This window comes from Capsicum annuum, chromosome 4 (assembly GCF_002878395.1).
Source record: "Capsicum annuum cultivar UCD-10X-F1 chromosome 4, UCD10Xv1.1, whole genome shotgun sequence".
In the NCBI taxonomy this organism is placed as follows: Eukaryota; Viridiplantae; Streptophyta; class Magnoliopsida; order Solanales; family Solanaceae; genus Capsicum; species Capsicum annuum.
Window position 1 is genome coordinate 69,439,422 of NC_061114.1, and position 25,074 is coordinate 69,464,495.

Below are 25,074 nucleotides of genomic sequence, written 5' to 3' on the forward strand. Positions count from 1 at the left end.
TGAAATATGAATTATGGACATATATTCTACCTTACTTCTCTTTTTATGCTTATTTAATTTAGCCCTTGGGGCTCGCTCTCTATTATTGACATTAATTTGGATATTATGATTATGTAATAATACCCGAAAAGGACAGAAGATATTATAATGATGTGATGATACTTGGAAAGTTCGATGGATATTATTATGATGTGATAATTCCCGACAAAACTAAAGAATATTATGATGATATGATGATACCCGGCTAGATCGAAGGATATTATAATGATGATGATGGTTATGATAATAGCAGTTATGATGGAGATAGTTATGATGATGAGGTTGCGATATTAATTGTGTACCTTTCATTCATTCTTACATTCATATCGTCTATCACCAGTATGCGTCTATGTCTATCAGCCGATATGGGATGGTTATATAGATATGTGTGATGACTATGCATTATGTTGTTGTATATTGATTGCACCTTCTAAGCTTGGGGCAACAGGGGTACGCATAGGATCAGCTAGGAATATGATTGTCTGAAATAGCTAGTTACTCATGTTGTTATTAATGTTGTTATTACCATTGTTATGTCTAGCTTATGAAAGATTAGTCATTGATTTGGTATTGAGACTTGAGGTATGATTCTGGCCTCTTCTATCTTATGATTTACATTATTATACATGTTATTTCATGTTTGAACATATGGATTAGAAACCTTAAGTATGCTAGTGCTAAATCTCGATAGGATTATAAGAAGGCATAAATTAAAGATATGATGACCTAAGTCATACCTCCAGATGTCCTTACATCTCTCTCTCTATATATATATGTATCTACCTATATGTAGCTATGGTCTTACCATATATCTCATTTTTTATTTTTTCATATTGTATATTCATTCTTGGCCTCATATATTGATATATATAATCTTTCTTCATCGTTTATTTATATATTAGCCAGCAATATATGGTATAGTGTTGAGATTTCTGAGTATGGCTGGAATAGGATAGTTCATCCTTGATACTTTCTTATTCTTGTTGTGTTAGTTTGTAGGATGGTTGCTGAATATTGAGTGTAGTTTCTATTCTGTTTATGTGTTATAGATGTCTACTTTATCTATGGAGCTCAGTCTACAGTTTCCTACTGAGTATTATTTGTTGGTACTCATACTATACTTTTGCAGCCTAAAAACTAAGTATGGGTTATCATCATTGATGTGTGTGTCGTGTGGAGCATCCATGGTTTAGATACTTAGAGTGAGCTTTTGCAAGTTGGAGCATTACTTATCTCTCTCTTATGTATTAGACTAGTCTTTATATTGTATTCGGATATAAGTTGTATTGGTGTAATCTATATTATCTATTATGCTTTTGTACTCTTATATTATATTAGAAGTTCTTGTACTAATATCATCAAGTTTTGGGACTAGACTATATAATTGTTTCTTTATTTCATCTATTTTTCAATTCTCTTATTTATATACTTGGTAGTTCATTACTAGCCATTTTGGACTACGAATTTGGCTTTCCTACAGGTAGGTTTATGTAGGCACCATCATTACCTAAGAAATTAGGTCATAATATATTGGTATCAGATCCTGGGTTTCACTACTGTATTAGTAAAAGAGCTAAGTATTAAGTAAAGTTCTCCAGATTAGTGTCGAGACTGGAGAATATTGTTAAAATATATTAATACCCCACAAGGCTGGAGGATAACATGATGATATATTGATACTCGGTAAGGATAGAGGATACTATGATGACATATTGAGACCAGGCAAGCCCAGAGGTTGATTATGCTGATGATGGACAAGATAAAGACAGTTATGATAAAGATAGTTATGATGATGAGATTGTGTACCTTGCATTTATTTTTGTATGTGTATTACCTATCACCAGTATGCACCTATGTCTATCAGCCAATATGGGATGATTATATAGATATGGGTAAAATATATACCTTATGTTGTTGTATATTAATTGAACCTTTTGATCCTAGGGTGGTAGGGGTACGTATAGGCTCGACTAGGTATTTGGTTATCCGTAAAAGCTAGTTATTCATGCTATTATTGATATTGTTTTATCATTGTTATGATCATTATTATAGCTAGCTTATGGCAAATTGGTAATTGATCCGGTATCGAGATTTAAGGTATTTTATGGCCTCTTCTATCTTATGATGGAATTATTATGCATGATCATTTTATGTCTAGCCATGTGGATTAGAAACTTAGAGCATAATAGTATTAAATACCGATAGTATTATAATAAGGTCTTAGAGTGAGGATATGATGATCTAGGGTTAGCTTTGAGATGACCTTATGTTTATATGTATATATATATATATATATATATATATATATACATTTAGCTATATGAAGCTATGGTACTATTGTATATCCCTAGCTATATGAAGCTATGGTACTATTGTATATCCCTTCCTTCATTTATTCATAGTGTACATTCATTTCTTGGCCTTTTATATTGCTATGTATTTTGCTTTTTCTCTTCATGTATTGACCTGGCATATATGTCATAATATTGACATCTATTGAATGTGGTTGAAGTAGGATAGTTCTCCCTGATACTCCCTTAGCCTTATTATGTGGGTCTATTGGACATAAACAAAATAGTCGTCCCTTGTTATTCTCATTGAATTATTATATGATTTTTGGACTCTAGGGTGTAGTTTCCATTCTGTTTATATGCTGTATATATCTTCTTCATCTTTGGAGCTCAGTTGGTAGTTTCCTATTAAGTACCATTTGTTTGGTACTCATACTACATTTCTGTAGCCTACATATCATAGTACGGGTTATCATTGTTGATGTGTCAATTGTGTAGAGAAGCTATGGTTTGGAGGCTTAGACTGAGCTCCTAATGTTTGAAGTATTACTTATATCTCTCTTATATAATAGACTATTCTCTATGTTATATTCGGAGATAATTTATAGCAGTGTATTTCTCTTAATATTTCACTTTTGTACTCTTATTATATTAGAAAACTCTGATACCACTAGTTTTTTTTGTGTATTGATCTTTATTTTCATTTATTTTGTATTCTCTTCCTTATATTAGTAAGTAGTCTATTACTAGTTGTTCTAGACTATTGGTTGGCTTGCTATTGGTGGGTTATGGTAGGCACCATCATGACTTGAGAAATTGGGTTGCGATAAATTAATATTAGAGCCTAGGTTTCATTGGTTTATTAGTACTAGATCTAAGTGTTTAGTAAAGCCCTGTGGATTGGTATAGAGTCGTTTGTAACCTATGTTCGGAAGGATATAGTGTCATTTTAGGAAATTCACTTCTTGACTCCTTATCAATATGTATGCATTCTTATAAACCTCGAACACATTTGTTGACTCTATTCTATCCTGGAAGGACGATGCAACTAGGTCAACAGATGCGGATGAGACTTCAATACATGATTTTAAAGTTTTATCACAACATTAGAGTAAAGAGTCAGAGATAGATATCAAAATCTTCAGCGATAGCGAAAAAGGATTTGGGATAGCTTAGGCTTCGGTAAAGCTTGTGACTACCCCTCTCAGCCATAGTTTGATTCATTGAGTAGTTCTCAGAATAGAGTTGGATATATTGGTGTTCATTAGGTTTTTTTAATCAATTTTGAGTATGAGATTGCATTTCTTGTATGTTCTAGGTATTTTTCTATGCCACACCCTTCTGAGCCAGATATTGGACCATGGATGTGTTAGAGGGTTAGTATTATCACTTCATTTAGCATCGAAGCACTGGATAGCAGTTGGATCTTTCTTTTACCAGGATGTTGATTATGAAAGGACCATAGAGAGAACATGTATTGAGATTTATAGAAATAGATGCAAGAGGCATGTCATCAGTATAATGCTATTGGTATTTTATTCGAGAGTGAGGATTTTTCTTGTAGAGTTCATATTCATCTATAACCCATCAACTCTATTCATATAGTATTCCATACTATGTGTAGTTCTCAGATTAATTGTAATGATCCTAGTGAGCAGAGTCCCTATTAGACTTGTAGAGTGTGGTAAGGTTATTTCGGCTATGGTGACCATTCTGGATTATGAGGGGAAGTATGTTAAAGTATTCTAGGATCATGGTTTGGTTGTGTCATGATGTGATACTAGTTTAGAGAATACCCCAGGCATGAGATAGATGATTAACTAGAGTTAGCATATGTGCCCCACCAACCTAGAGTTCCTGAGATAGGTCATGGTTTTAGAAGTAGGGATATAATTTTATGGACTTCTCTCTATGTTAGTTTCCCATCTATTTAGGCTTAGTTTGTTTTTTCTCTATATTGATGCTTCAGGAGTTGCTATGATTGTAGAAAGACTGACTACTAGTCTAGGGAGTGTCTTCGACATCAGATTTCTAGTCATTAATCTTATTCAGACCAGCCTCGTGATGTTCTGGCATCTTCAGTTTAAGATGGTATGTGTGGCACCTCAGTTGATCATTCAGTCGATCGGTGCAAGTTGGACCCGTTTAGATTTATTTTTCCTATGCCTATCAAGCATGTGATTGCAAATGTCACCATGATTGGTATGCTTTTATTTCCCATATTTATCTTTTATTATGTTTATTAGGGTATTCATTCCCATTGATAATTATATGTCTTGATGAATTGATATTGGTAATTATGTGCCTTATTATTAAATTCATAATTATGTTACTACTCTATGGTTTATTTCTTTTAGTAATGGCTGGTGTAGATCTGTATTGATATTTTCTCCTATGAGAGTAGTTTTTGGGTTTGAGTCCCCTTTATCTTGGTACATCGACCTTATTGTGGTCCTTGAGTGGTACATGAAATTGATGTTCTTTTTTGTACTACCTATCAGTATATTGGTATTTATGTTGTTGTTGATATTGTTACCACTGCATGAGGTTATTGATATTACTTGATATTATTACTTGATGTTGTTGCTTGATGAATTTGATCCCTACTGGGTAGCTTTATAGATTAGTGTATATCCAGTTAGACTTTTATTTTCTTATGATATTATTTGGTGGCTTGAGTAGATATTGCCTGATTTGATGATTTCTTTCCCTTAACATATGAGGTTGACTGTGTTCCCTCTTGATTAGCTATATTATATTGATTTAGGAATTTATTATGATATCAAAGGAAAGTCAACCTTCTTTGGTGCTGATATGACTCTAGGGCCAATGATTTGGTTGTATCGCCCGTTCTTGAGTTTTAGACTCTTAAACAAGCCTCCTATGATGGAAGGTTTTATCTTTTGTCACACTTTCTATATAGCCCGTGTATGAGATTGACTAGTTCGAGGTCTATTCTTTGGTTGGGACTATTTCATCACCTGAGAATGGTTTTGAGATTGAGATATCATGGATTCATCTTATAGATTTGTTGGATTCATTCCTTTGTGATGGTTTACCCTTTTAATTAGTGTGGCAATTGGATGCTCCATTCTTGATTTGATATGGTTTTATCTAGTGGTGTTGAAAGGTAAGAGGCTGGTGGCCTTTCTTGTGATCGCTTCTTAAGTTGGTAAATTGAATATTCTTTATCCTGAGTTGTTTGATTTTTTTGGTGGCGGTATTGACATCAACTTTGATTTTGAGATTGGTATTTTCTTCTTCGATGATGTAATTCATGGTTATACTAAGTTATGGTTGTCCAACTTGGGTAGATTCAAGAAATCCCCAATTCAACATTTGTTCAGCCTAGTAAGGCTTGGTGGAGTAATTCTCCTTAATGATATTTCCCTGTGGCTATTATTTGCTGAGATAGAGTGTTAGATTGATTAGTTGTCAGCTAAAGTTGCATTTCTTTGAGTTGCTAGAGTTTTTGCAAATACTAGTGTGGTTTCCAGCCTCGTGAATTTTTTGAGTATGTTTTGATAGTTCTTACCCTCCAATAGATATAGAGTGGCTTATATGCATTTTCAACTAGTGATTTTTCCTTTGGCATGATTTCTATTTTATGGCTCTATTTCATACCCTCCAGCTGATATAGAGTTGGTTGCTTATATTTTAGTCGATAGTTATCCCAGTGGTGCTTTTTGTTCTTCAGATATGTCTTAACTGTGGCTTGGCATGATTTATCTTAGATATGTCAAAATTTGATACTAAAGTTGATTTGAATGGTTGGTAATGATATAGGCTTATTAGTTCAGTTTTGACTTGACGCATTGGAATGGCGATTTAGAAGTTGTGATAAACTTTGAGAATTAATGCCTACCCGATTTTAGTTTTTGTTTAGATATTTGATACTGAGCGATTCAACCTTAGTATTGAGATTTCATCCTTTAGTTTAGACTTGTCCTCGTTCATATTTCATTTATAGGTAGGTTGAGCCTACTCCAGCAATTTCCTATTTGGTCTTCTCAACTTTAGATGGAATATGGTTTATAAGTATTAAGATGATAGCCCATGGACCTAGTACTAGTTTTTTCAGCTTTGACCATGAGTCTCCAATTTTATTTAGAAATTTTGGATGATTTACTCAATGGGAGTAATATACTCGAGTTGGATTCAATATGACGCCATTTGAGGTAGATGAGACATCCTTGAGTCGAATATTCAGTGATGAGTAGTTGTACCTTGGATTTTGAGATTTCAGTTTGATTTTTATTCGAACTGGCTGTAACTTTGGCATGGATTGCATTCCTTTCTTATCTCCATTTGTGTGCCCAGACAATTCCTTATGAGCTTATTCTAATGTTTATCGTATGAACTTTCAGTAGGTCAGCTTCAGTTCCTTTAGTTCTCTATGATGAGACTACATGGACAAAACTCAGGTGATTTTTCTCCTTGCTTGGATTGTATGGTAGGTACAAAATGGTAAAGAGAGTGTATATTTGGATTTGGATTTGGTGGCATGACACATGACTTGGGTTGGCTTTGTCTCGGATGAGACTTGATTGATTTATGCAGATATAAAGATAGTATCAAAGTGTTATGGTTTAGATATGCGTGCATCAACCTTCTTAGTTTAGTTGAGGCCAGTTATAAGTTTAGTTGAGTTTTGGCTGTTTGGAAGTAGAATGAGAGTGTTGGTTGAAAAAGGAATACCTGTGGAGAAATCCCTTGAAAATGTTCTCTCTTCATTGAGGTTGCCTAGTAAGTCATGTTTAGAGTATGCGGGCCCAGTACCTCATCCATCGAGCTTTTGAGATTTGTCCTATTCGTTGACTTTCGAGGATAAAAGTCCTTTTGATATTGTAATGACCCTTCAGGTCATTTTTTATATTTTTTCTTATGTTTACCATTTGAGCTTCTTGATAGCTTCCCACTGACGGTTCGATTACCAGGCAGTTCATTTGGTTTTTAGGGCCAATTCCCTGCTTTTAAGTCTTCGTTAGTTCCAAAGGTCACTGGGCAAAAACTTCAAGGAAACAATCTCGGATGCAAATTTCAACTATTCCAACAGATTTGGAATATCAATTTTAAACTAGGTAGACCTTTGGTTTAGGTTCCTATGCAGTCGAGCTTATTTTGACCTACTGGTCGGTAAGTTAGAAAATTCAAATATGGGTATGGACTCATATTTGGTTAAAATGACCTCAGAAAGAAAATCCGACCCTTTCATCATATTTGAATGTCTATATTAGGTTGAGGGGACCCTTGTTTCAAGTACCAATGCTTCTGAAATTATTTTGGGCTATTGAACGAATTTTATGAAAACTAAAACTATAAGTGTGGGCACTACTTTTTGCCTAAACGATTTTGAATGAAAGTTTTACTGATTCCAATGGATTCAAAATGTGGTTTACACTAAAAATTCACTATTGGATCATGTTCTTTGGATTTTGAATGAGTTCTGAGGATCAAAATCAAGATTTTGATTTTGATGTCATCTGGTGCCTAGGGGAGCAACCGTGATAGCGCGATTGTGGCCCATAGGTTCACGACATCTCCTTACCTGTAAGGTCTATATATAGACCCCAAGACGCATTTGGGACATTTCCCCTTCATCTTTTAGACCTAGAAACCCCCTAATAAAGTGTAATGACTCAAAATTTATCATTGTGGGTGACTTGGGAGCTTGCTAAACATCTATTATCATGATTTTCACTCAGATTATGGTTAGATTTCATTACTTTATTTATGAACTTCTTGGTTTTTGACCCAAAACCCAAAATTTACCTAGGACTTGATTTTAACCAAAAATTAGCTTTGTTTTCACCTATTTCTTGAGGGTTATGGTTCCTTGATGATGTATGAGCTTGATATCATGTTGGTTTAAACTCGAAAATATGTTTTCCATACGTTGGACCCACTTGTAGTTTTTGGTTTCATTTTTGGACCCGTAGCACAATAGTGAAATATAGGTATCATTAGACTCGTATTAATGAGTAGATTATGATTTTGATAGTGTGATAGCATTTTGGGATTGTGAAGTTAGGATGGACGTTGGTGAATAATTTGAGGTTTTACGGTTCAACTTTGTGGTAGGATTCTACCTATTCTTCTTTGAAGATGATGTGTGTTATATATGACATATAATATGCATGTTAGGCTTGATTATGAGTAGAATAACTTATCCTTGATTGTTGGTGTTTGGGGATTAGATGAGGGTTTTGGACCCATAAGATGGTATAAACCTTTTAGAATCCTATTGCCTTATCCCTAATTTGGATTAATTTATAGCATGGATGCGATATAATGCTGGGTTTGGGATGTAGTTGTAGCGTTGGAAGCATGATTAATATATTTAATCTTATTGGGCTAGTGTGGTGGCATTGAAATCGTAATTTGGATAGAGTTGACTTGAATGCCCTTGTTTTAGTCGAAGTTCCTATCTTAGGCTTGAGTATGGCTTACTTGCCATCTAGAAGTTGAACTAGATACCTTAGCCTAGTTTAGGAATAGTATTTCTAATTATGGAAATGGAGGATTAGAAGTGGGATTGTCCGGCCTACTTAGGATGAGACTTGTACTAGCCTTGTGGACTTAGCTGCGGGATGTTAGGCGTAGTTGAGGTTAGTAAGCCTTGGTATAAGATTACTTCGTGGTTTATTTAATGATGATGTATGTTTCCCTGGATAATGATATTTTGTCCTATAGAGAGGCTACTTCCTTTTTGATATGATGTTTGGCCTAAAGAGATGTTATTTCCTCTTAGACTTGATATTTGGCCTATGGAGATGTTATTTTCTCTTAGACTTGATATTTGGCCCATAGAGATGCTATTTCCTCTTAGACTTGATATTTGGCTCATACAGATGCTATTTTCTCTTAGACATAACTTTTGGTCCTTTGAGATGATTTTTCATTTAATAATGATTTTGGGCATATAGAGATGATATTCTTCTCAGATATGATAATTGACCTAAAAAAGGTGACATTCCTCATAGTCATGTTGTATGACCTACAGATATAAGATATATTATAAATGTTATATTCTTATTGATATTATGCCTCCTAGATGTGAGCTGCCTCTTATATGTGAGACGATTATAAATATGCTATGACTTATAAATATGACATGGCTTATATACATGGTTATTGATATGAGTTTAGGATACGTATGTGGTCCTAAGACTGTGATTATGATGTTATGATTATTCCGACACATATTTGTCCAAAGGCTGTGTTATAATATCGGTTGGACATCTGAGAAGTGTTTATCCTTGTAAAGCATGCGGTTACAGTTAATGAATGTATAAGTATATATTTAAATGTATATCTCTTCGGTATGGATGGAGGAAGATGCGGCATGACTCTTATTATTCCACTGATTGAATATGGGTGATGGCATGCATAGATTCAGTACATTCTTAATTATTATATTTGTAATTGATGTTGCAACAAACTAGTATAAAAAAAGGCCCCCCATAGAGATTCCAACGGAAATACGATCTTATGACTGTTCTTCCTAAAGAAGGTTTAGGCTACCTGGGAACTAGTTGTCGATTAAGTGACTATAGTACTTGATGGCTAGAAATCTAATGTACTAGTTAATGAACCTTGTCTAGTTGAAATATAGTAGCTAGCGACTATAGCTGATACGTTGCTGATGATTATGATAGGTTTTGCGTTGGTACAGATTAGTTGTTATTGATGACTAAGTTTAAGATGTCGATTAGTTGTTACATGAGGATTTATGTATTAATAATGTTAGATAATACGAGATATTAGTGGATAGATAACCAAAGTATCTAAGTGATAGTTAGTGGTCTTTTGCTAGATTGTGAATTGTGAGATTATGATGGTTAGAAATGAACATTTGTTAATTGGCAATTATGGTCTAGTGGTGAATCTTGACTAGTTGCTAGATATTGGCTATTTAGTGAATACTGATTATGTGAAGAAATAGTTAGGCTAATAATCAGAGGCTTTCTCCATTATTCAACCTAGGGGTGGCAAATTTAGCCCAAGCCCAAATGACCCACCCAGCTTACAATGGGTTGGGTATGACCCATTATTAATTTGGACTAGATTTGGGCAAACCCAATTTACCTCATTTATTTTGATAGCCCAAATAGACCCATAATTCTAACCCAAATTGACCCATTTCATACTAAATTAGCTTCTATTATTTCTCATAGTCTGTGAATGCCGAATTTCAGCTCCAACTCTTGTTTCTCTGTGAAGTGCAAGTGCCCAAATTCTTCATTTCTTTTCGTTTGATTTGGTAATCAATACGAGATTTTGACTTATATTTTGCTTTAACCTGAGACTTTGAATTTCAAATCCTAATAGTTTTGAAATTATTAGGAAGACTTGTTGCCTATTAGGTGTTTGCTCAATTGCCTAAATGAGTACCTTTTGTTGTGAATATTAATTTTGTACTCTAATTATGACTAAGAGCTATTTGTTTACATTTTTATTTCTTCCTTCTCTTTTGTTGATTCAATACCAAAGATTAATTTTTTAACATTCTACTATAAAAGGTGAAGATGTCGATAGAGCCCAATGAAGTTCAATCCATTGAAATTATTATTGCAAGTTCATCAAAATAATGTAGGACCACTTATAAATGGTGGGACTTCTACAATGAGCTGCCATTGAATTATGATCTTGATAATAGACTTCGGGTAGATGTAAGAAGTACAAGAAAGTATTTTTGACCGATTTAGTAGCAGGAGTTATAAATTTAAAACGTTATTTATAAATAAATACAAGGATAAAGAACAAGATAAAGGTATGTATATTGATCATAAAAAATTTCGTGAGGTTATCCTGAATTCTATAGTTAGATATAACCTTTCATTTAGTTATGTAGAATTTAAGGGTGTTAGAAAAGTACATACTTTCTTGAATCCATCTGTTAAACCATCTCAAGAAATACCACAAAGATTGATGTGCTTTGAATATATGAAACCAAAAGGAGATAGTCAAGAATTAGCTTCAAGATATTTGAAATATAATCAGTTTGACATCGGATTTATGGTCATCAATCTTAACAAATGGGTATCTTTGTCTTAATGCACACTATGTTGATTTGAATTAGGTTTTACTAAAGAAAGTTCTCATTTTTCGTCATATGCCTTCTCCTCATAGTGGTGCTATTTTCGGTCCAAAGTTGATTCATTTATTGAAGGAATGAGGAATTGAAAAGAAAATATTTTCAATAACTTTGGATAATGCACGTTATAATAGTGGTGTTATGGGTCGCTTGGTTGAACATTTTAAGTTGATGAATTTTTTATTTGTGATGGAAACTTTGTTCATATCAGGTGGGCAAATTATATTCTAAATTTGGTTTTCAAAGCAGGTTTGAAAACAATTGAGAGTGTTATTTTTAATGTTAGAGAAAGCATAAAGTATATTAGAGGTTTTGAATCAAGGATTATAAAATTTGTTGAGTGCGTTACAAATTTTAGTTTAAAGCTGAATGGAAAACTACATCAAGGTGTGTCTACTAGATGGAACTCTACATATTTGATTCTTGATAGTGCTTTTCTCTATCGTCGGGCATTTTCAAACTTCAAGATACTTGATAAAGATTTTCAATATTGTCCCTCAAATGAAGATTAGGTCAAAGTTGAAACAATTGCTAAGTTTTAAAGCCTTTTTATGAAATCACTACATTATTTTTGGGGAGTCATTATCCTATTGATAATTTATATTTTCATAAAATTTGGAAAATTCATATGTTGATATAGGAAGAAAGAGATAATGAAGTTTCAGATATTAATGAAATGGTTATTGATATGGAAAGTAAGTTCACAAAATATTGGTAGGATGACTATAGTTTGATTGCTTCAATGGCCGTTGATCTTGATCCCCGATATAAGTTGAAGTTGTTGAAGTTTTGCTTTACAAAACATGATCCTTTGACTTGTAATGAAAAGGTACAGGTTGTTGAAATTTTTTTGCATAGGTTACTTAAAGAATACATGACAAAATCTGATATTAAAGTGATCAGAGGTAGTATTCATGGACATGATAATGAGGTAGTTAATGAAATGGAAGAATTTGATATGTTTGATAGTCCATCTGTTTGTAGTTTAGAGAAGACTCAACTGCATTTATATTTGGAAGAGCCAGTTCTAGTTCGACAAGGAAATGAAAATTTAAACATTATTACATTTTGAAAAATAATAGAATCAAATATCCCCAAACTCTCATTAATTGCTCATGATTTGTTGAGTATATCTATCAGTACAATTGCACTAGAATCAACTTTTACTGTTGGTGGAAGAATCATTGGTAAATACCAAAGTTCCATTTTACTGGAAAATGCCAAGGCTAAATTATGTTTTGATATTGGATTTATGGGCATCAAGGTATAACATATCAATATCCTTATCTCATTTTTCTTATGAACTTTATAGTAGTTTTATAATTTAAATTTTCTTAGGTTCTAGTGATTCTAATGAAGGGGATATTGCAATAGATATGGTAAAATTTACCGCAATACTTTCAAATTAGAGAGAAAGGAGCATTATTTTGTACCTTCCTAAACTTTGTTCTATTTTTTGTCTTTGATGTTGCATAGTTATTCTAACTTTGATGTCAAAGTTGTAAGAGGTGTAAAAGCAGGCAACTAATACTGCTATGAGTGTTGCAGTGGGATAAAACTAATAGCTTTTTTCTTAGTTGTTGTTGGTTTAATCAGTTCATCATTTTCTTTTAGTAGTTTATAGCATAGCAAATGAAATAGATATGGATGTAAGCTTTATACTATTCTATTTTGAAAATGAATTTGATCAATAAGTAGGTAGTAATCGAGATGTAGAAAGATCCTTTAATTCATTTATTGGTTTATATTGTGTTTAGTTTTTTTTTGTAATTGTTGGTTTTTTTGAGGTCCATTGGTTATAGAGCTAATAGCTTTTTATTAGTTTTTGTTGGTTTTATTTGTTCATCATTTGCTTTTAGTAGTTCATAGTAAGAGAACGAAATAGTCATGGATATAAGTTTGATATGTTATGTTAAAAAGTATATACGAGTTGTGTGTATTTATATACATCACTGATCTTGAGGTAATCGAGATGTAGAAATTCCCTTTAATTTGATTAGGTAAAAGCAAGCATCATGTAAGTTATGTAATTGCATCCCGGTAGCTAGTTCTGTACAAATGAATGTGGGAAATTGTTGAAGTGAAGAGCTTTTTGTTCTTACCTTGTGCAAAGTATCCTGGGAATGTAGTTTTGGTTTACAAATAAAGAGTATTTGTTGCTTTACTGCTTCTATCTATTTCTCTGACTCAAGGTTGAAAACTTTTACCTACCATTCAATAATATCCATAATTGTTACTTTAGAAAAAACAACACCAATTTACGCGTGGCTTTGTTTTCAGCTATCTGGCAGGTACAATAATAGGCATTGGTACTTTCTGGTAGGGAGCCATGTTAATAGGGCTTTTTTTTCTTCTGGCTTATGTTGCTTCTAATATCTTTGGTAGATAGGTAAGCCGTCGTTGTGTTTAATACTATTATATGGACATGTTCAACAATGCAATTGAACTCATAACTTTTGACCCAAACTATGTATGTGCATACAGGAAAGACTTAAAATTTAATGCATATTATCTAAACTATGAAATAACTAGAACTACTAGAAAACTAAATGATACTATGGTGTCCGCAACACCTTTTTTATCAATATGTCTGTTGCATCACGATGCACACATGTAACCATTACTGATATCTCTTGTTTCCTTAGTATCCATTTTTCTTGGATGTACTTATTTACATCTGTATTATAGCTATATTAACAAGTAAGAAATACTTCACATGCGGATTAGTTGATGCTGCAGAGAGTTTATTCCTTGGTAGCCTAACAACTTTTCTATACTTCGAATGGGAGAAAAAAGTGTCTCTGAAGGCTAATGAATGAGCTATTGCAGCAGTAGATTCCATTGCTCCGTGTATCTGCAATAATAGGGTCTTGCTCGACATTGATGGTGAATTTGGAAATGACAACACTACTGTCTGGTTTTTCTTTTTGTAAACTCAAGTGGCTCTTATTTTACCATAATGAAGAGAGAGAGTAACTTGTAAATTGCTTTTTGGGGAATAAAAAATTATTGTTGTTATAACAGCAAATTGTTGAACTTGTTCTTTTAAGTTTATAAAATGTGATAGACTCTTTCACTGCTACGTGATTCATCCATTCCTTTTTCAATTCTTCTTCTGTATAAGTGACCAGGAGATTATCCTGGTGTTACACTTGTAAAGATTTGAATTATATGAGTTTCTATGGTCCTAAAGTTTTACTTGCAACACTTCAAAAACCGGGGAATATTTGTTCACTTGACTATTTCTTAAATTCAACAAATATAAAGAACAATTTTTTATATTTACCTCTTTCCTCTCTGTAAGTTGCATATCACTAATGCTGTTGTTGTTAATTTGGTAAAATTACATTTGGGCGGGTTTGGTTATAACCCATGACCCATACTTTAGCCCATCTTGCCTAGACCATCTTGACCTAAATACATTTGGGCAGGGTTAGGAATTAGCCTAATTATTTGTTCAAGCCATCTTGACCCGCCCAACTTCCGCCCAAATAACCCATTTGCCACCCCTAATTCAACCCTATGACTATTTGGATGGTGGGATATTCTAACCCTTTCTACACTTTTATAATAATTTAATCTCGAAGATCACTTTGGGAAACAAGCTTGTAGATTTACCCTCCTTTTAGCCATATCTTGAGCCCGTGCACCTATTATATATCTATAAATATATGTGTATTGATGTTTATGATTATATTGATACCCAACAAGGTTGGAAGGGAGGCTTATTGTGATGATATACTGATACCCGATAAGGCCGGAGGATACTGTGATAATATACTGATACCCAAAAAGGCCAAAGGATATTATGATGATATATTAATACCCGACAAAGATGGAAAATACTGTGATGATATATCATACCATGACAAGATGGAGGTTGATTATGTTGATGATGACAATTATGATAGAGATGTTTATGATGATAAGATTGTGATATAGATTGTGTACCTTGCATTCATTCATGTATGTGCATCGCCTATCACCAATATGCACCTATATCTATCAGCCGGTATGGGACAGTTGTATAGATATAGGTGAAGAATATGCCTTGTATTATTGTATAGGCTCATCTAGGTATTTGGTTATTGTAACACCCCTAAATCCCATCCCAAGACGTCACACGGTGCTTATGACCCCGAAGGACCACAAGCTAACCCTTTATTGATATATATACCTGTATGCTGCATAATATTAGAAATAAATGCGGAAACTAGCCATAAGGTTCAACACATCTGTGAATACTCATAATACAGAAAACTGAATACTAATACATCCGTCTAAAAAGCCTCTAAACTATCTGAACTGTGGAGTTGATGGGACAGGTCCCCAATTAACTCCATCAACTGAAAATAAACAAAGTCTGAAACAATAATAGTAAACTGAGACTTATCCTCAAAAGAAGAGGACTTACTGCTATTGCTACTGACTGGGACCGAACTGTTAAGGATAATCTGGATCCTGTGGCTCTGAAAATATGGTGTCAAATAAAATACCATAGAGAAAAAAACGTCAGTACTGGAATGTATTGAGTATGTAGACGGGGTAGGCTAATGCAAGGGTTCATGCATGCACAATATTTAAACTGAATAATCATGAAAATGCCGCATAAGAACACATACATGAATGCACAGAACATGAACACATTCACGCAACTCTAGATACTAAAACTAGGATACCACTTTACTGTAGACTGAACTCACTACTGACACTGAGATACTGAATTACTGACTCATTTGATACTGATAACTGAGGGTCTGGATGTGCTTACATCAAGGACTGAACTCTGAGCTTACTGCTTTTGAATGATAGAACTAGAGATCAACTATTCTAAAATATTATTTTAAAAGCAATTATCAATGATAAGAAGTATGAACATGTCCGAATCTGACAACAAGAATACTCAATAGAGTCTTAGATGGAGATCAAGCCTATCTAACGGGAGATCACTATATATGATAATAAGAATACTCAACATGGTCTGAGATTGAGATCAATCCTATCTAATGGGAGATCTCTAGATATAATAATATGCATCTGTATATGAGACCAAGCCTATCTGACGGGATGGTCCATGAATCGATGGAACTATCTGAGTTCTTTATAGAGATGGATGACTATATCTGACAGTCCTGATTTATGAAGATAGATATTGAAATTGCAACTATGGGAAGTAGTTACTTAACCAACATGGCCCAACCTACCACAGGGGGGTCCAATTTGTGACCCCATCTGGAATGGTGTCAATACCGTGCAACGGGTAAAGATCTCTCTGGTCAAGCCTCACTGAAGGGATGACCCTCGCAGGAAGTCGGCCTGAGATAATATAATAGTCAAACCTCTCTGGCGGTGACAGTCTCTAATGATGGGAGACTCCTGTATCCTGCACTGGCTACGTAGTTCTGGAGTTCAAGGATTGCTCCTAATGTCTCAGCCTCTCTGACGGGAGAGCCGCCATCCCTTTCCTCACTCGGTGCTAACTTCTACTCCCAACTAAAAGAGTTTGAACTGAAATCTTAACTGACCACAACTCAACTAAATCTGATACTGATCATGTTTCTCAAAATATCTGACTGAGTTACGTTGAGATTACTTAGTTCTATATCTGATGGAAAAGGTATCGAATTATGGTATCTAACTGGCGATGCAGAGCTTGAATAGATAAATCGAATCGCTTCTGAGATTAGAATTGAATCACTTGAATACTAGTAGATCTGAGCTGATTATAAGACTGAGGCTAGGTTACTAGTCATACAGAGATTACAAAGATAACCTAGATTATTGAGCTTTCTTAAGTTCTGCACTTGTCTGAGGATACAGAGTTCTATAGTTCACTGAGTTCTGAGAATCATGGATCGACTGGAGTTATAAAGAAACTGACACAGGCTCTAGACTATAGCTCTATTGTTGGGTATAAATACCCCCAGGACTTGGTAGCATAAAAGTAAAGCATAATTATTCATCCACTATCTCAATCATTCGTTTATCATAATCATTTATGCATCATTACAACATTGATGAATTATCACAATCATTAAAGCATCTTCAAGTAATTAGGAATCATATTTTATAATTACCTAAGGGAAAATGCTACTAGATTGTACTCCATTCAATAAGGTCTTACCTCAGTTATTTCATACCTATTTCAGTCTTGACACTTGTTTAGATATCACAAGGCTTGGGGAAACCTCATACTATCATGTTACAACTTACTTGTTAACCACTTGACTTGTATTAAAAGCTTAGTATATATCAAAGAACACTTAATCGGAGAAGTTACAACCATCATGCCTCGACTTTTTCACTAAGGTTCTTCAACAACCACCAAACATGACCGATTTTACACCTATATGGGGATTTCATGCTATCTTGGTACATTTCACTCACTAAGGCATTTTATCAAACACAAGGCATGCATGAACTAGCTCACAATTTAGGGCTTCCTATTCAACATACTATAATGGCCCTTATGCTTCACCTAAGCTCTTTATCAAACCTATGGAAAACATGCTTCACTTATTCAGCCATTTCTACACCCAAAAGTCATGAACACATCACATAGAAAACAACTTCAAAAGGGTCTATCACAAACATCACATGAATTCCACATACTAGGGTCAAAGCTCATAATTTTGTAGGCAAACATAAATCAAAACTCAACAACACATTAAACATCAATTTCAACTCATACAAATCATTAACAACTCATAAACATAAAAATCTTTTAGTTTTATAAAAGGGTTCTTGAGCTTCTTTGATGGAAGCGACCGAAGAATCAACATCTACATACCTTAACCTTTGAAGTTAGATGAAATCTAATGCTTGAAACTCTATCCGCATTTTTAATAAAAAAAATTCTTGAAGCTCACACTATGAGGAACTTGATTCTTGAAGAAACCTTGAAGAATTTATGGATGATTTTTGGAGGATTAAGGTTCTTGATAAAACCCTAGATAGATATTCTTGAGAGAATTGGAAAGGAAAAATGATGAATTTAGGGTTTGAATGAGGATTCTCATATTTATAGTGGCTCACAAAAGGTGGAAAATGACCAAAATATCCTTGCAAAAACATCTCTAAATTGCTAAAAAAAATAGCTGACGACATCCGTGACAGGCCGTCAGACCCGTGATAGGCCATCGCGAAATGTCGTAAAAAAAAGGTTAAATTTTTTATTTTTTGCCTAAGGCATGCAACATTTTCAGAAATGTCATCAGAAATATGACGACGTCGTCAGAAACGTGATAGGTCGTCAGAAATGTCGTCACCATTTTCCAGATTGTCATATTGGAGTAAAATGGGCATAACACTTTGCTCCAATATCAGTTTTTAATGAAATTCATATCGTTCGAAAGATAATTCAAAGAGATTTCATTTGATATATAGTAGGTCCTCTAATTCGATATATATAAGGATTTATGGTCGATTGAATTTGACCCAAATTTTGATGGTCACTAAAACTTGAACGATAGGAATGTTTTCAACTCGACCATGAGTTAGGGGACCTCTATGATCTTAATTTATTCTCAAATAGATTCCCACATGATTCAAAGTATTTCATACTTGAGAGGATATTTCTGAAGCTTTTTGACTTGGAGTTTTGCATTACCAAATACGCTCTAAGGCTCAGATTGGAAGAGGATTTTGCGAGGCATTACATTATCTCCCCATTGAGAACATTCATCCTCGAATGTCACTTGATATACTGAGAATAAGGATCAACAGAACTTACTCAAGAAATGGAAATATCTCAGATCAGTACTACGCAACTGGAACAACTGACATATAGAGTTCTCATACTGGGCGTGCATATCCGATGCATGAAATACTCGACTAATGATACTTATAGCTGAATTCTCATAATACATATGCTTATCTGATGCATGGACTCATAACTGTGATGATCTCATGAATACACGACTGGACACACGCTGACAAGCTAAACTCCTTCTACTAAATGCGCATATCTAATGCATGAATGTCCTGCTAAGCTGACTTTTGAAAGCACAGCTTGATAATGTAATAATGACTGATGCTAACTTTATTAAGAAAATCTGAATATGCATCGGGATGAATCTAATGGCATGAAATATCATAATACTATGAGGTATCTCCCCCTTGGGACTCTATGTCCCTCTAAACACACTTCACTGAAATACTGGGGTGGTGCACGGGGAACCTACAGACTGGGTCATGATTGACTGATCAAGATCAGAAACTCATGCATGAATCATGCTAACATATAAGCTCAAAATGGGAGCAAAGGATCTATTAATGTATGTCATAAAGATGAAGGTCTCATAACATACCTGGGTCTATTTCAGGGAATCCTTCCCAATCCGTTTGAGTCAACACTCTACATTCCTGTATTCTATGGCCTGGCTTACCACAACCAAAGCATACATCACTACCGGCTCTACACATACCTTGGAGGCACTTGCCACACTCTCCACAATGTGGATGGGTACGAACACCACTAGCACTACTTTGGGCTTTGGAGCTAGAACTAAAAATCTCTGACCATACTGAGAACTACTACCACCTTAAGACCCTGACTGTGAGAAACCATGACTACCAGTCTTGGCTCTCTTACTCACTCTTTTTTTTTTTATCTTCCTCAATTTATTGTGCATGTTTTATTAGCCTAAAAAGTTCCATATCTCTATTTAGCATAGCAGCTCTACACTCTTTCAACACATAGCTCGACACCCCAGATAAAAACTTACTCATACTCGCCTTAGGGTCAGCTACAAAGTCAGGAGCATACTTAGCTAATTGGTTAAACTTAATACTCTTTCACTATCACGGAACCTTGCCTTAGGTTCATGAACTCTTTTACCTTAGCCTCTCTCATATCTAGCGGGAAAAACCTATCTAGAAAGGAACTTTGAAACTCTAACCAAGTCACGGAAGCTATATTCTTCCCTCTACTTTTCTCCCCTATCATTACCCAATCATGAGCAATATCTTTCAACCTATAAGATGCTAACTTAACACTTTCCTCCTCAAAAACATGCATAATCTGGGTGATTTTCTTCACCTCCACTAGATAAAGCTGTGGGTCCTCACCTACTACTGACCCAAAGAATTCGGCTGGGTTTATTTTCGTAAAGATTTTAATCCTGACTGTGGCAGAATTCCCATTTTGCTGAGGTGGGACTGCAGCCTGACGGTTACCCTAAACATTAGTCACAGCTTGGGCTAGCACCTGGAAAGCTGCCCGAAACTCTATATATGACACACTTTCGTTCTCAGGATCTACTGGCTGAGGGGACTGATCATCAACCCCATAGACAAAATCCTTGTAAGGAGGCATACTCTGTAATTGGAAGAAAGAAGTGGATTAGACTGAGGATCAACTAGAGCTCATGCTCACTCATATAAAATGATCAATGAAATAAGGGAAACTACTCCTAAGAACATTCTGTATCCTCTTGTACATACCCATGCATAAAACTCTACTAGATGAGGCTTTCCAGACTCCCTAGAATACTGTTGAACCTTAGGCTCTAATACCAAGTTTGTAACGCCCCAAAATCCTATCCCAAGACATCACATGGTGCTTATGACCCCGAAGGACCACAAGCTAATCCTTTACTGATATTTGTACTTGTATACTGCATAATATCAGAAATAAATACGGAAATTATCCATAAGGTTCAACACATCTGTGAATACTCATAATATAGAAAATTGAATACTAATACATCCGTATGAAAAGCCTCTAAACTGTTTGAACTATAGATTTGATAGGACAGGTCCCCAACTAACTCCGTCAACTGAAAATGAACAAAGTCTAAATTAATAATAGTAAATTGAGACTCATCCTCGAAAGAAGAGGACTCACTGCTACTGCTGTTGACGAGGAATGAACTGCTAAGAATAATCTAAATCTTGTGCCTCTGAGCCTATGATGTCAAATAAACCACCATAGAGCAAATGCATCAGTACAGGAATATACCGAGTATCTAGACGGGGTAGGCTAATGCAATGGTTCATGCATGCATAATATTTAAACTAAATAATCATGAAAATATCGCATGAGAACACATACATAATACACAGAACATGAACACAATCATCGCAACTCTAGCTACTGAAACTCAGATACCACTTTACTGCAGACTCAACTCACTACTAACACTAAGATACTGAATCACTGACTCATCTGATACTGATAACTGAGGGTCTGGATGTACTTACATCAAGGACTAAATTCTGAGCTTACTACTTTCAACTGACAGAACTAAAGATCAACTTTGCTAATAGATTACTCCGAAAGCGATTAACAATGATAAGAAGTATGATCATGTCCGAATCTGACAACAAGAATACTCAATAGAGTCTTAGATGGAGATCAAGCCTATCTAACGAGAGATCTCTAGGTATGATAATAAGAATACTCAACATGGTCTGATACTGAGATTAAGCCTATCTGATGAGAGATCTCCAGATATAATAATAAGCATCTATATATGAGACCAAGCCTATTTGATGGGATGGTTCATGAATCCATGGAAATATTTGAGTTTTTTTATAGAGATGGATGACTATATCTGACAGTCCTAATTTTTGAAGATAGATACTAAAACTTCAACTGTGGGAAGTAGTTACTCAACCGACATACCCCAATCTACTATAGGTGGGGTCCAACCTATGACCCCAGCTGGAATGGTGTCAATACCATGCCACGGGTAAAGACCTCTTTGGTTAAGCCTCTTTTACGGGATGACCCACACAGGAATTTGGCCTGAGGCAATATAATAGTTAAACCTCTCTGACGGTGACAACCTCTACTGATAGGAGACTCTTGCATCCTGCACAAGCTATGCAGTTCTGGAGTTTAGGGATTTCTCCTAACGACTCGACCTCTCTGACAGGAGATCCACCATCTCTTTCCTCGCTCGGTGCTAGATTCTATTCCCAACTGAAGGACTCTAAACTGAAATCTTAATTGAACACAACTCAACTGAATCTGATATTGATCATGTTTCTCAAAAGATCTGACTGAGTTACACTGATATTACTTAGTTCCATATCTAATGAAAAAGGTATTGAATCACGGTACCTGATTGAAGATGCAGAGCTTGAATAGATTACTCGAATCGCTTCTTAGATTAGAATTGAATCACTTGAATACTAGTAAATCTGAGATGATTATAGGACTGAGGCTAGGTTACTCGCAATATAGAGACTACAGAGATAACTGAGATTACTAAGCTTTCTTAAGTTCTGCACCTATCTGAGGATACAGATTTCTATAGTTCACTGAGTTCTGAGAATCATGGCTCGATTGGAGTTAACAAGAAACTGAAATGGGCTCTATACAATAGCTCTATTATCGAGTATAAATACCCCCAGGATTCGATAGCATAAAAGTAAAGTATAATTATTCATTCATTATCACAATCATTCGTTTCTCACAATAATTCATGCATCATTACAATCATTCATTCATTACAATTATTCATGCATTATCACAATTGTTAAAGCATCTTCAATTAATCAGGAATCATATTATATAATAACGTAGGGAAAAATATGCTAGTAGATTGTACTCCATTTAAAAAGGTCTTACCTCAGCTATTTCATACCTATTTCAGTCTTGACACCTGTTTGGATATCACAAGGCTTGGGGAAAACTCATACTATCATGTCACAACTTACTTGCTAACCACTTGCCTTGTATTAAAAGCTTAGCATATATTAAAGGGCACTTAATCAGGGAAGTTACAACCATGATGTCTCGAGTTGTTCACTAGGGTTCTTCAATAACCACCAAACATGACCGATTTTACACCTACATGGGGATTTCATGCTATCTTGGCATATTTCACTCACTAAGGCATTTTATCAAACACAAGGCATGCATGGACTAGCTCACAATTTGGGGCTTCCTATTCAACATATTATAATGGCCCTTATGCTTCTCCTAAGATATTTATCAAACCTATGGGAGATATTTTTTTCTTATTCAACCATTTCTACACCCAAAATTCATGAACACATCACATAAAAAACAACTTTAAGAGGGTCTATCATAAACATCACATGAATTCCACATACTAGGGTCAAAGCTCATAATTTTGTAGGAAAACATAAATCAAAACTCAACAACACATTAAACATCAATTTCAACTCATACAAATCATTAACAACTCATAAACATAAAAATCTTTTAGTTTTAAAAAGGGTTCTTGAGCTTTTTGGATGGAAGGGACCCAAGAATCAACATCTACATACCTTTGAAGTTGAATGAATTCTAATGCTTGAGACTCTATCCACACTTGTAATAAAAAAAATTCTTGAAGCTCATACTATGAGGAACTTGATTCTTGAAGAAACCTTGAAGAATTTATGGATGATTTTTTGAGGATTAAGGTTCTTGATAAAACCCTAGTAGATATTCTTGAGAGAATTGGAAGAGAAAAATAATGAATTTAGGATTTGAATGAGGGTTTTCATATATATAGAGGCTCACAAAAGGTGGGAAATGATCAAAATATCCTTGCAAAAATGTCTCTAAATTGCTGAAAAAAATAGCTAACGACATCCGTGACAGGCCGTCAGACCCGTGATAGGCCATCATGAAATTTCATAAAAAAAGGTTGAATTATTAATTTTCTACCTAAGGTTGACGACGTCATCAGAAATGTGATGACGTCATCAAAAATATCATCAGAAATGTGATAGGCCATCAGAAATGTCGTCATCTTTTTCCAGATTGACATGCTGGAGTGAAATAGGAATAACTCTTTGCTCCAATATCGATTTTTAATGAAATTGATATAGTTTGAAAGATAATTCAAAGAAATTTTATTTGATACATAGTAGGTTCTCTAATTCGATATATACAAGGAGTTATGGTCAATTGATTTGACCTAAATTTTGACAGTCACTAAAACTTGAACGATAGGAAAGTTTTCAACTCGACCAGGAGTTAGGGGACTTCTATAATCTTAACTCATGCTCAAATAGATTCCCACATGATTCAAAGTATTTCTTACTTGGGAGGATATTTCTGAAATATTTTGACTTAGATTTTTGCTTTACCAAATATTTTCTAAGGTTCAGACTGGAAAAGGATTTTATGAGGCATTACAGTTTTCCAGAGTGGCTGGTTATTCAAACTATTATTGATATTGTTTTATCATTGTTATGATAATTATTATGGCTAGCTTATGACATATTAGTCATTGATCCGGTTTGAGATTTAAGGTATGTCTATGACCTCTTCTATCTTATGATAGCATTATTATGCACAATTATTTCATGTATAGCCATGTGGATTAGAAACCTTAAGCATGATAGTATTAAATCCTAATAGTATTATAATATGGTATTATAATGAGGATATGATGGTCTAGGTTATACTTTGAGATGACCTCGTGTTTATATATATATATATATAACTATATAAAGATATTACTATATATTTCTTCCTTCATTTGTTCATATTGTATATTCATTTCTTAGCCTTGTATATTTCTATGTATCTTTCTTTCACTCTTAATTCATGTATTGGCCTAGGATATATGGTATAGTACTAATGTCTATTGAATGTGGATGAAATACAATAGTTCTCCCGATACTTCCTTAGCCTTATTATGTGGATCTATTGGACATGAACAAGATTATTTTCCCTTA